Source organism: Myotis yumanensis, unplaced genomic scaffold (assembly GCF_028538775.1).
Source record: "Myotis yumanensis isolate MYYU_CA2020_CCGP unplaced genomic scaffold, mMyoYum1.0.hap1 SCAF_10, whole genome shotgun sequence".
Taxonomy (NCBI): domain Eukaryota; kingdom Metazoa; phylum Chordata; class Mammalia; order Chiroptera; family Vespertilionidae; genus Myotis; species Myotis yumanensis.
Window position 1 is genome coordinate 70883035 of NW_027223761.1, and position 10497 is coordinate 70893531.

Consider the following 10497-nt stretch of genomic DNA (forward strand, 5'->3'; position numbering starts at 1 on the left):
AAAGCAACTACAGTAATAACACATAGAGGCTAAATAGCATGTTATTAAACAAACAATGGGTTACCAATGAGATCAAGAAAGAAATCAAAAGCTTCTAGGAAACAAATGAAAATGAACACACAACAACCCAAAGTCTCTAGGACACAGCAAAAGTAGTCCTGAGAGGAAAGTTCATAGCAAAACAAACAAACAACCAAACAAAAAAGAAAAATTAATAATAAATGATTTAGCCCTACAACTTAAAGAATTAGAAAGAGAACAACAAAAAAAGCCCAGAGTATGTAGAAGGAAGGAAATAATAAAGATTAGAGCAGAAATAAATGACATAAAAACTAAAAAACAAACAAAATGTCAATAAAACCAAGAGCTGATTCATTGAAAAGATAAATAAGATTGATGAACCTTTAGCCAGACTTATCAAGAAGCAAAGAGAGAGGACCAAAATAAATAAAATCAGAAATGAAAGCAACAAAGTAACAACTGACACCGCAGAAATACAAAAGATTGTAAGAAGAGGGTTGGCGCGCGTCTGTGACATGAAGAGGGAGGCCAGGCGCTGACCCGAACTCCCTGGCCCGTGGCGATGCCCAAGCAGGGCTGCCCCTTCGGGGTTGCGGCCCCGCTGCAGCTAAAGGTCCGCGTGGGCTGGAAGGAGCTGGGCTGTGGCGTGTGCTCCGAGCGTTACTCGAGGGAGATCTACGAGAGGACCAAGCAGCTCCTGTTCCACGGGGCCAAGGCCTGCATGGACCACACGTGGGAGGAAGGCTGTGCTGTGGTGGACCTGCCAGAGTCCCCAAAGCCAGCCCCATGGAGGCCCCTCAGGCCACACGTGGGCAGATGCTTATCAGACAAGACAGCCGACTGACCTGGAGGGGAGCCCAGGCCTTCAAAGCCGACATGCCTGGGGCAGCGTGCAGAGCCTGCTCCTCGTGTGTGCAAGCGGTGGATGGAGCGGCGGTCTGCGGCCAGTGTGAGCGCGCCCTGTGCAGGCACTGCGTGCGCACCTGCGGCAGCTGCAGGGCTGTGGCCTGCACCCTGTGTGCACTCGTGGACTGCAGTGACATCCATGAGAAAGTGCTCTGCGCCAGCTGTGCCATGTTCGAGGCCTGAGGGCCCAGCAGACGTGGCCTTCCAGGCAGGATGGCCTCCCGGTGTGGACGCAGAGCGACCCTAGCGGGCGGGGGGGCAGGCAGCTTTCTGTTGGATGTTTTGTACTGATGACTGAATAAATCCTATATATTTGGGGGGAAAAAAAGATTGTAAGAAAATACTATGAACAACTATATGCTAACAAGTTGGGACAATGTGGATGAAATGGATAAACTCCTAGAAAAATACAATCTTCCAAAACTCAATCAGGAAGAATAAAAAAACCTGAATAGGTCAATAACTACAGATGAAATTGAAGCAGTAATAAAAGAGCTTTCAGCAAACAAAAGCCCTAGTCCAAATGGATACACAGGGGAGTTTTACCAAATATTCAAAGAAGAACTAACACCTGTCCTCCTCAAACTATTCCAAAAAATCCAAGAGGAAGGAACACTTTTTATGAGGTCACCATTATCCTAATTCCAAAACCAGATATAGACACTGCAAAGAAAGAGAATTACAGGACAATATCCCTGATGAACATAGATGCTAAAATCCTCAACAAAATTCTAGCAAATCAGATCCAGCAATATATTCAAAAGATCATTCACCATTATCGAGTGGGATTTTTCAGGGAAGTAAGGCTGGTACAATATTCACAAATCAATAACTGTGATACATCACATAAACAGATTGCAAGACAAAAATCATATGATCATACCAATTGATGCAGAAAAAGCATTCAACAAAATACAACACCTATCTACACTAATAAAAGACAAAGATGCTAATTGACCGTACCTTCGCTACACCCACCAGCCAATCAGAAGAGTATGCAAATTAACCCAACAAAGATGGCCATTCAATTTGCATACTGCAGGTGGGGTGGGCAGCGCCAGATGCCACCGGGGAGGCGGAGCCGCCAATCGCCCCAGCCAGAAGCCTGAGGCCTGGACAGGGGCGGAGCTGGATCACACAGGGCTGGGGGTCCCCTGCCCAGGCCTAACGCCCTGGCCAGAGGCCTGAGGCCTGGGCATAGGCGGAGCCTGTGATCAAAGTGGGATGGGGGTCCCTTGCCCCGGCCTAAGGCCCCAGCCAGAGGCCTGATGCTTGGGTAGGCGATTGGAGCGGGCTTGGGATCCCTTGTCCAGGCCTAATGCCCTGGTCAAGAGGCCTGAGGACTTGACAGGGGTATAGCCGGCAATCGCCTGGGGCTGGGGGTCCCCTGCCCAGGCCTAATACCCCGGCCAGAAGCCTGAGCCCTGGGCAGGAGTGGAGCCTGTGATCGGAGCTGGCTTAGGTCCCTTGCCCAGGCCTAAGGCCCCAGCCAGAGGTCTTAGGCCTCGGCAGGGGATCGGAGTGGACTGGGGGTCCCCTGCCCAGGCCTAATGCTCCTCTGGCCTAGGCAGGGGCGGAGCCTGCTATCGGAGCGGGCTGGAGGTCCCCTACCCAGGCCTAACGCCCGGCCTAAGGCCTTAGGCCTGGGCAGGGGCCGAGCCGGGGATCGGTGTGAACTATAGAGGAAACACCTTTTCTGACCACTCATTGGCTAAGCTCCCTTGATGCCACTGGTAATAGTCTTAGTAACGTAGGTAATAAGAATCCAAGAAGGTGATATAGAGTTTTTCCACCTCACTCCTGGAGAAAAAAACGAAGGTCTGCTGCTGGAAGGGCTAAGAAATATCATATCCTGCCCTAGCCGGTTTGGCTCAGTAGATAATGCCTCGGTCTGCCTACCACAGGGTCTGGGTTCAATTCTGACCAAGGGCATGTACCTAGGTTGCAGGCTCTTCCCTGGCTGGTGCCCAGGTCAGTGCTCATGCAGGAAGCAACCAATCAAAGTGTTCCTCTCACTTTGATGTTTCTCTCTGTCTTTCCCTTTCTCTTCCACATTCTCTAAAAATCAATGGAAACATATCCTCAGGTGAGGATAAAAAAATAATAAAGAAATGTCATATCCTATGAAAGACACATCTTGAAAATGCCTAAAGAAAGTTGTCATTTTTTCATGGTGAAGGGACTGGAGTCCGTGTTGATGAAAACACCTTGGTGGCTGCAGTGACTGGCAGTGGCTGTAGCAGCGGGGTGATGGGGCTGGTGCCTTCCCCTGATCAGCCTGGTCACCTCCCACAAAGGGAGGCAAGACTGCGGCTTAGCCCCGCTCCCCAAGGGGGTCAGGGAGCTGGCCTAAGCCATCAGTAAGACATCCCCTGAGGGCTCCCAGTATGTGAGAGGGGGCAGGCTGGGCTGAGGGACCAACCCCCACCACCACCAGTGCATGAATTTCGTGCCCCAGGCCCCTAGTTTTTATTAAAAACTCTTAGCAAAGTGGGAATATAGGGATCATACCTCAACATAACAAAGGCCACATATGACAAACCTACAGCCAACATCATTCTCAATGGGCAAAAACTAAAACCATTTCCCCTAAGAACAGGAACAAGACTAAGATGTCTGCTTTCGCCACTCTTTTTCAACATAGTACTGGAAGTCCTAGCCACAGTGACCACACAAGAAAACATAAAAGGCATTCAAATTGGAAAAGAAGTAAAACTCACATTATTCACAGATGACATCTTATTGTACATTGAAAACCCTAAAGACTCCACCAAAAAGCTACTAGATTTAATAAATTAATTCAGCAATGTAGCAGGATACAAAGTTAACACCCAGAAATCGATGGTATTTTTATACAGCAATAATAAATTCTTAGAAAGAGAAACTAAACAAATAATCCATTTACCATTGAAACAAAAAAGTTAAGATACTTAGCAATAAACTTAACTAAAGAGGTAAAAGACTTGTACTGAGAAAACTATAGGACATTGGAAAAAAAGATAGAGGAAGATATAAACAAGTGGAAAAATATATGGTGTTCATGGATTGGTAAAATTAATATAATCAAAATGTCATACTGTGCAAAACAATCTATAGATTCAATGCAATCCCTATTAAAATACCAATGGCATATTTCACAGATTTAGAACAAACACTCCAAAAATTTATATGGAACCAAAAAAGACCCCAAATAGCCACAGCAACCTTGAGAAAGAAGAACAAAGTTGGAGAGATAACAATACCAGATATCAAATTATACTGCAAAGCCACTGTAATGAAGAACAGGCATATAGAACAATGAAACAACAGAGGACCCAGAAATTGGCCCCAGCCATTATGCTCAATTAATATTTGACAAAAGAGGCAAGAACATAAAATGGATTCAAGATTGTCTCTTTAATAAATGGTGTTGGGAAAATTGGACAGATACATGCAAAAAAAAAAAAAAAATGAAACTAGACCACCAACTTACACCATACACAAGAATAAACTCAAAATGGATAAAGACTTAAAACCATAAAAATCCTAGAAGAAACCAGAGGCACCAAAATCTCAGATATATCTCATAGCAATAAATTTGTGGATACATCTCCTTTGACAAGGGAAACTAAGGAGAAAATAAACAAATGGGACTACACGAAAATAAAAACCATCTGCACAGCAAAATAATCCATCAACAAAATGAAAAGGGAGCCCACTTTATGGGTGAACATATTTGCCAATGATACATCTGATAAAGGGTTAATATCCAAAATGTATAAGGAACTCATACAACTTAACAAAAGGAAGACAAACAATCCAATTAAAAAATGGGCAAAGGACCTAAATAAACACTTCTCCAAAGCAGACATACAGATGGCCAAGAGACAAGAAAAAAATGCTCAAAGTCACTGATCATTAGAGAGATGCAAATTACAATGACAATGAGGTATCACCTCATACCTGTCAAAATGGCTACCATCAACAAATCAACAAATGACAAGTGATGGCGAGGATGTGGAGAAAAGGGAACCCTAGTGCACTGCTGGTGTGAATGCAGACTGATGCAGCCACTATGGAAAACAGTATGCAAATGCCAGTTGCAAAAAAATGCAATTTTACAATGAAAACAATATCAAATATCAAAATTCCGAATATCAAAAAATTAAATATGGAACTCCCATTTGACCCAGTAATCCACTTCTAGGAATATATCCCAAGAAATTAGAAACACCAATCAGAATATATGCACTCTTATGTTCATAGCAGCACAATTTACAATAGCTAAGATTCGAAAACAGCCTAAGTGCCCATCAGCAGATGAGTGGGTTAAAAACCAGTGGTATACCTACACAATGGAATACTACGCTGCTATAAAAAAGAAAGAACTCTTACCATTTGCAACAGCAGGGATAGATGCGGAGAGCATTATGCTAAGCAAAATAAGCCAGTCGGAGAAAGATATGATCTCACTCATTTGTGGAATATAATAAACAACATAAACTGATGAACAAAACTAGAGTCAGAGGAAAAAAAAATTTAGAATATAATAGAAGTAATCCTATTATTTGCATATTTTTAATATTTCCTACAACTTTTGTGATATACTATGTTAGTACAGTTTGGGTAATATTATTATATTTAAAATCTGTTTTTCTTGAAATATTAATGTTTATTGCATGTAATATTATTACATTTAAAATTATTTTTCTTGAAATAGTAATGTTTATTGCATCTAAATGACTAATTATTTTGCATCTACAATCTGGTAATAGATTTATTTTATATATTGTAAAATAAATGAATAAAAAGAAAAAAAAGAAAATCACCCCCCCCAAAAAAAATTCAGTTACTAAAATATTGAGAACCATATGAATGCTTTATGTGGATTATTTTAAGATTACAACATTATCTAATAGCTATGAGAGAGATGAATGAGTATAGATATACAACCATATTTTAGAGAAATTAATTAATGAAAGTTGCCTTTATTATGCCATTAGACTAGCTAAATATTAATTAGTGAGGTTACTGTATAGATTTCAATGTGGTATGGGATTGTTTTAGCATAAACTGTTTTTCTTTTGAAATATGAAATTTTTCCATTAAAATAATAGTAAGAAATCTACTTAGAACCAATTATAGTCATAAAGGGAAGAACTTTCCCATAATAGAGGAAGAACATGCAGAGAGAGGGATTGTTTATTCAAAAGAAAGGGCAAGTGAGTCCCCATCTAGAAACTGATAAAAAAATAATGTACTTATTTCATTCCTTATTTATCAAAATTAATTCCAGATGAATTAATGATTTAGATGTAAAAATGCAATTTTAAAAATCTCCAGAAGAACGCATGAGATAAATTGTCATTATAATCTCAGAGAACATATGCCATGCCTATCTTCTTCACAGTTGTTATACCAGCAACCCAGCCTCTTAACAAATATTTGTTGAATTAGAATGAACTGAATACCAGATCTTAAAGGAGGAAGAGGCATATTCTGTAAAGTGTTCATGAAGGTACAAATAAGAACCTTCTGCCAAAGAGTCTGTGGGGAAACATGGCAGTGCATCTAGTAGTAACTGCTTAAATAAATTTCGGGAAGAGACACACTCAGAGCCCCATCTGAGAGAAGTCAAGGGTTTCCTGACAGTGGACTGAGCCCTCAGCCAAAAGCCACAGGATAGTGCCCGCCAGCTCCTTCACCAGGGAGCGCCTCCACTCAGCACATCTGTCATCCTCAGCACCTGCCCAGCTGAGTTACAGCCAAGAGACTTCCCATTCTGGCTCCCTGGCTGGCCTCCAAAAGGTTGCTCTTGGTGGCGCCATCTGCCAGTAGGTATAGAGTATGTCACACAGTCAGGCTTACCCATGACTCTGCAAGGGAGAGCAGGCAAATGTGTGAAGGATGACCTGGAGCAAAGCTTCAAGTGGTGCGGCACAGCTGTGCACTGCCGAGATACAGCAGCAGGAGTCAGACCAGCTCAGCAGGAAGTTATTAGGGTTGAGGCGGCTTGTTTTGAGCAAAGGAATCTGTCCAATCGAGGCCTAGGCAGCTTTAATGATGGTGGCGGGCTTTGTCTCACAGACGCTCTACCCAATAAGCAAAGATGAGCTTTGAGTGGTCTCAAGAGAGAAGGATCACAGATCCCAAACTGATCTTCTCCAACTCCCCTGGCAAAGTGATTATCATCAATCAGTGCTAACAACCTGAAAATAAAAACCTGTACTGCATCTGTGGCAGATTTCAGATTCGCAGCAGAGGTCTTATGCTTGTTCTGAAACTCTAATCTTCTCTAAGAGGAAACTCTGTTGGAAATATCCCCACAACATCAACAGTCCTTGCTCAATGTTCATCATTTCTAACATTGGCACATAGATAAATCAGCCAACAAGATTTTTACAAGGACCCACTATGAGCCCAACATAGTACTAGTCCCTAATGAAGGCTTGAAATTTTTAAAGGCACATACTTCAGTCTTCTATGAGCTTAGAAAATTTCATCATAAAAGTAAATTTAAGTCACATTAAATGTTTGGGCAACAATTGAACATGGAAGTATGGTAATGATCATAATTCTAGTGAATAGAAGCACAGATGAAGGGGAAATACAAGTAGGGAAGTGATGTGATCTGGGCCTTGGAGGGAAAGGGGGTGGGATGAGTAGGCAGAAGGGAAAGGAAGAACATTGTGAGTGGGAGGAACAGAATGAGTAAGAGCTCAAAAATGGAGGAGAGCTGGCATGAAACGAAGGTCACAGCATCTGATGGAATTCATGAAGCTGTGTCTAGAGGGAAGATATTTGGTGATACTGATACTGCCTCAGGTTTTCCTTAAGTTGCCCATGCATTGCACCAGGCTAACTCCAAACTATCCCATTTGAAATAGTTTCTTGAAAATAACAGGCTGGACTATTTGAGTCAAATGTTAGAGCTGTGAGGGATCACAATACTTACCCAGGCCATCACTTTATTTCAAGGATTCAGGAAGGTTGTCCTACAAGGTCATGGTTGTTAGTGAGAGCTGCCAGGTCTCCAGATAACCTATTCATGGACCTTTTCCTTTAAGCCATATTTCTTCACATTTTAGGCCTGAGAGCTTTTCCTTCTGGTATTATTTTTTCACTGAAGGTTGTGCTCCTTAAGAGCAGGGATATCCATCAACGTATCTAGCACAGAGTAATTATTAAGCACAAACTCTGTGCAAGGCATTGGGGGGTAACATGATAAAAGTTATAAAAATATGGGGTCAGGGGAGAGTAACAACCATGTTCTTGCTTGCATTCATAGTGCTGAATCTGAATGGGTAGTTTTATTCAAAAGTACGTATATTAAGTGACTGCTGTGTAGAATATGAGGATATAAAGCAGCAGTTCTCAACCTGTGGGTCTCGACCCCTTTGGCGGTCAAACGACCCTTTCACAGGGATCGCCTAAGACCATCGAAAAACACATATATAATTACATATTGTTTTTGTGATTAATCACTATGCTTTAATTATGTTCAATTTGTAACAATGAAAATACATCCTGCATATCAGATATTTACATTACGATTCATAACAGTAGCAAAATTACAGTTATGAAGTAGCAATGAAAATAATTTTATGGTTGGGGGTCACCACAACATGAGGAACTGTATTAAAGGGTCATGGCATTAGGAAGGTTGAGAACCACTGATAAAGCAAGGCAGAGGAGGAGGCAAAACCACATAGCATTTGTTGCAATATAATATGTTAAGTGAAATGACATCAGTGAGCTGTGGGTGCTGATAAACACTGAGGAGGGGTAATTAATCCAGCTTAGGTTTGGGGCAAGGGGTGGCCAGATGTCAGGGAGTCTTCTAAAAGAAATTGATATCTGAATTTTGTCTTAAAGAATAAATAGAAGTTAACCAAATGAAGAAAAGGGGATGAAGGAAACAGCAAGAGCAAAGGCATAGAAAAGCAAGACAACACGGCATGCTGAGAGAGCTAGAGCAGGTCAATATTGGAGAAACATGTTGTTAGAGTCTAGCAGAGGAAAGAAGAAACTGTTGAGCAAGCCATGGGCCAGACCATCAGGGTCTTTGCATATCAGGGCACAGAACTTGATTTTTATCACAAAGGCTACAGGGACCATTAGAAAATCTAAAGTAGATCAGTGACACGATTAGACTGAACACATGGGTAATTGAGGGAGACCAGACTAGAAGCAAAGAGCCCAGTTAGTATTACATCAGGCAAGAGATGGTGATGGAATAACAGTAGGGATTAAAAAAATAGAGGGACCAATTTAAAGAGTATTTTGGAAGTAAGTTTTATAAGATTTTGTATGTGAATAACTGGAGATAATTGAAAGTGAAAGATAATCAAGGGTGATTCCCAGGTTTCTAATTTGTGTAACTGCCACCACCAAGCTAGAGACTTCTAGAAAAGGAAGACAAGTTCATTTTGAGGTGTACTGAGTTTGGGATACCTTTGAAACATCTGCTTGGGGATTCCTAGCTCACAGATAGATTAATAAGGGTGAAGTTCATTGGAGAGAATGGGGCAGGAGGTACAGCTTTAGAAGTCACCAGTCTGTGAGTAGTAGTTAAAGTTATGAAAGTAGATGAAAATGAACATCTAGAATGAGAAAACAATTGAGTTTGGAATGGAGCCCTGGGAAGCAGGAATATCAAACTGTAGGGAAAGAAAGATGAACCAGTGAAGGAATGGTCAGAGAAGATTTTCAGGGACACACAGGAGAATAGGAAAGCATGTCAATCTTATTTGACCTCAATATAACACTGAGGTCAAATAAGATAAATAGAGAGATTTCCATAAACTTTGCAAGTAGTTACTTATTGGTGACTGTAACAAGATTCACTTCAAAAAAGAGTGGTAGAAACTGAAGACAATTTGTAATGAGTTACAATTGGGAGGTGTGGAAATGAAGACTGTGAATCATCAATTTGGGGGTAAAAAGAGGAGGAGACATGGATGGTACCTTGAAGGGGATACAGTGTCAAAGAAGAGTTTATTTTTTAAGATGATCTTGTTCCTGGGATAATGAGAAGGACTCAGGTACCACAGAAGCTTACGATAAAGGAAAGAGGGGAGAATAGCTGATCAAATTAGTTACCAGAAGTAGTAAGAGGAGAAAGAACCAAAGAGGTTGCCCTTAAGTTACACTTGGAATATTTTTGGGGGACAACATGATATGGAGACATTGTGGCTTCTGAGAGTCCCCATAACACTTGCTATAAACCCAACAGATGAGAAAGGAAGCGTAAATAGAAAATAAAATAAGCTTACTAGTTGTTGTATAGGAATTAACTGGGATATGATTATGTGTGTTTGGAAGCTGGGAAAACAAATAGTAAAAGCTAAATATATTTAAAACTGTAAAAAATAACATTAATATAATACTAATGTCTAAAACTGAAACATGGAGTAGACAGTGGAGAAAAGAGAAAATGGTTACCAGTTCACCTTAGTACTGGTCATAGTAGAAAACCAATAGGTTATATATCTAAAGAAGAGGTGACTAAAGGTATTCAACAAAGATAGAAATGTGTCTGTTTTAACAATAATTAAAACTTTGAAATAACAAAAGAAACATCAATAGAAG

General features: G+C 41.1%; 1 pseudogene; it reads left to right on the top strand.

The window, feature by feature from the left end:
- Positions 1-583: 583 nt before the first annotated feature.
- LOC139018288 (apoptosis regulatory protein Siva pseudogene) lies at positions 584-1110 on the top strand (annotated as a pseudogene).
- Positions 1111-10497: the final 9387 nt, after the last annotated feature.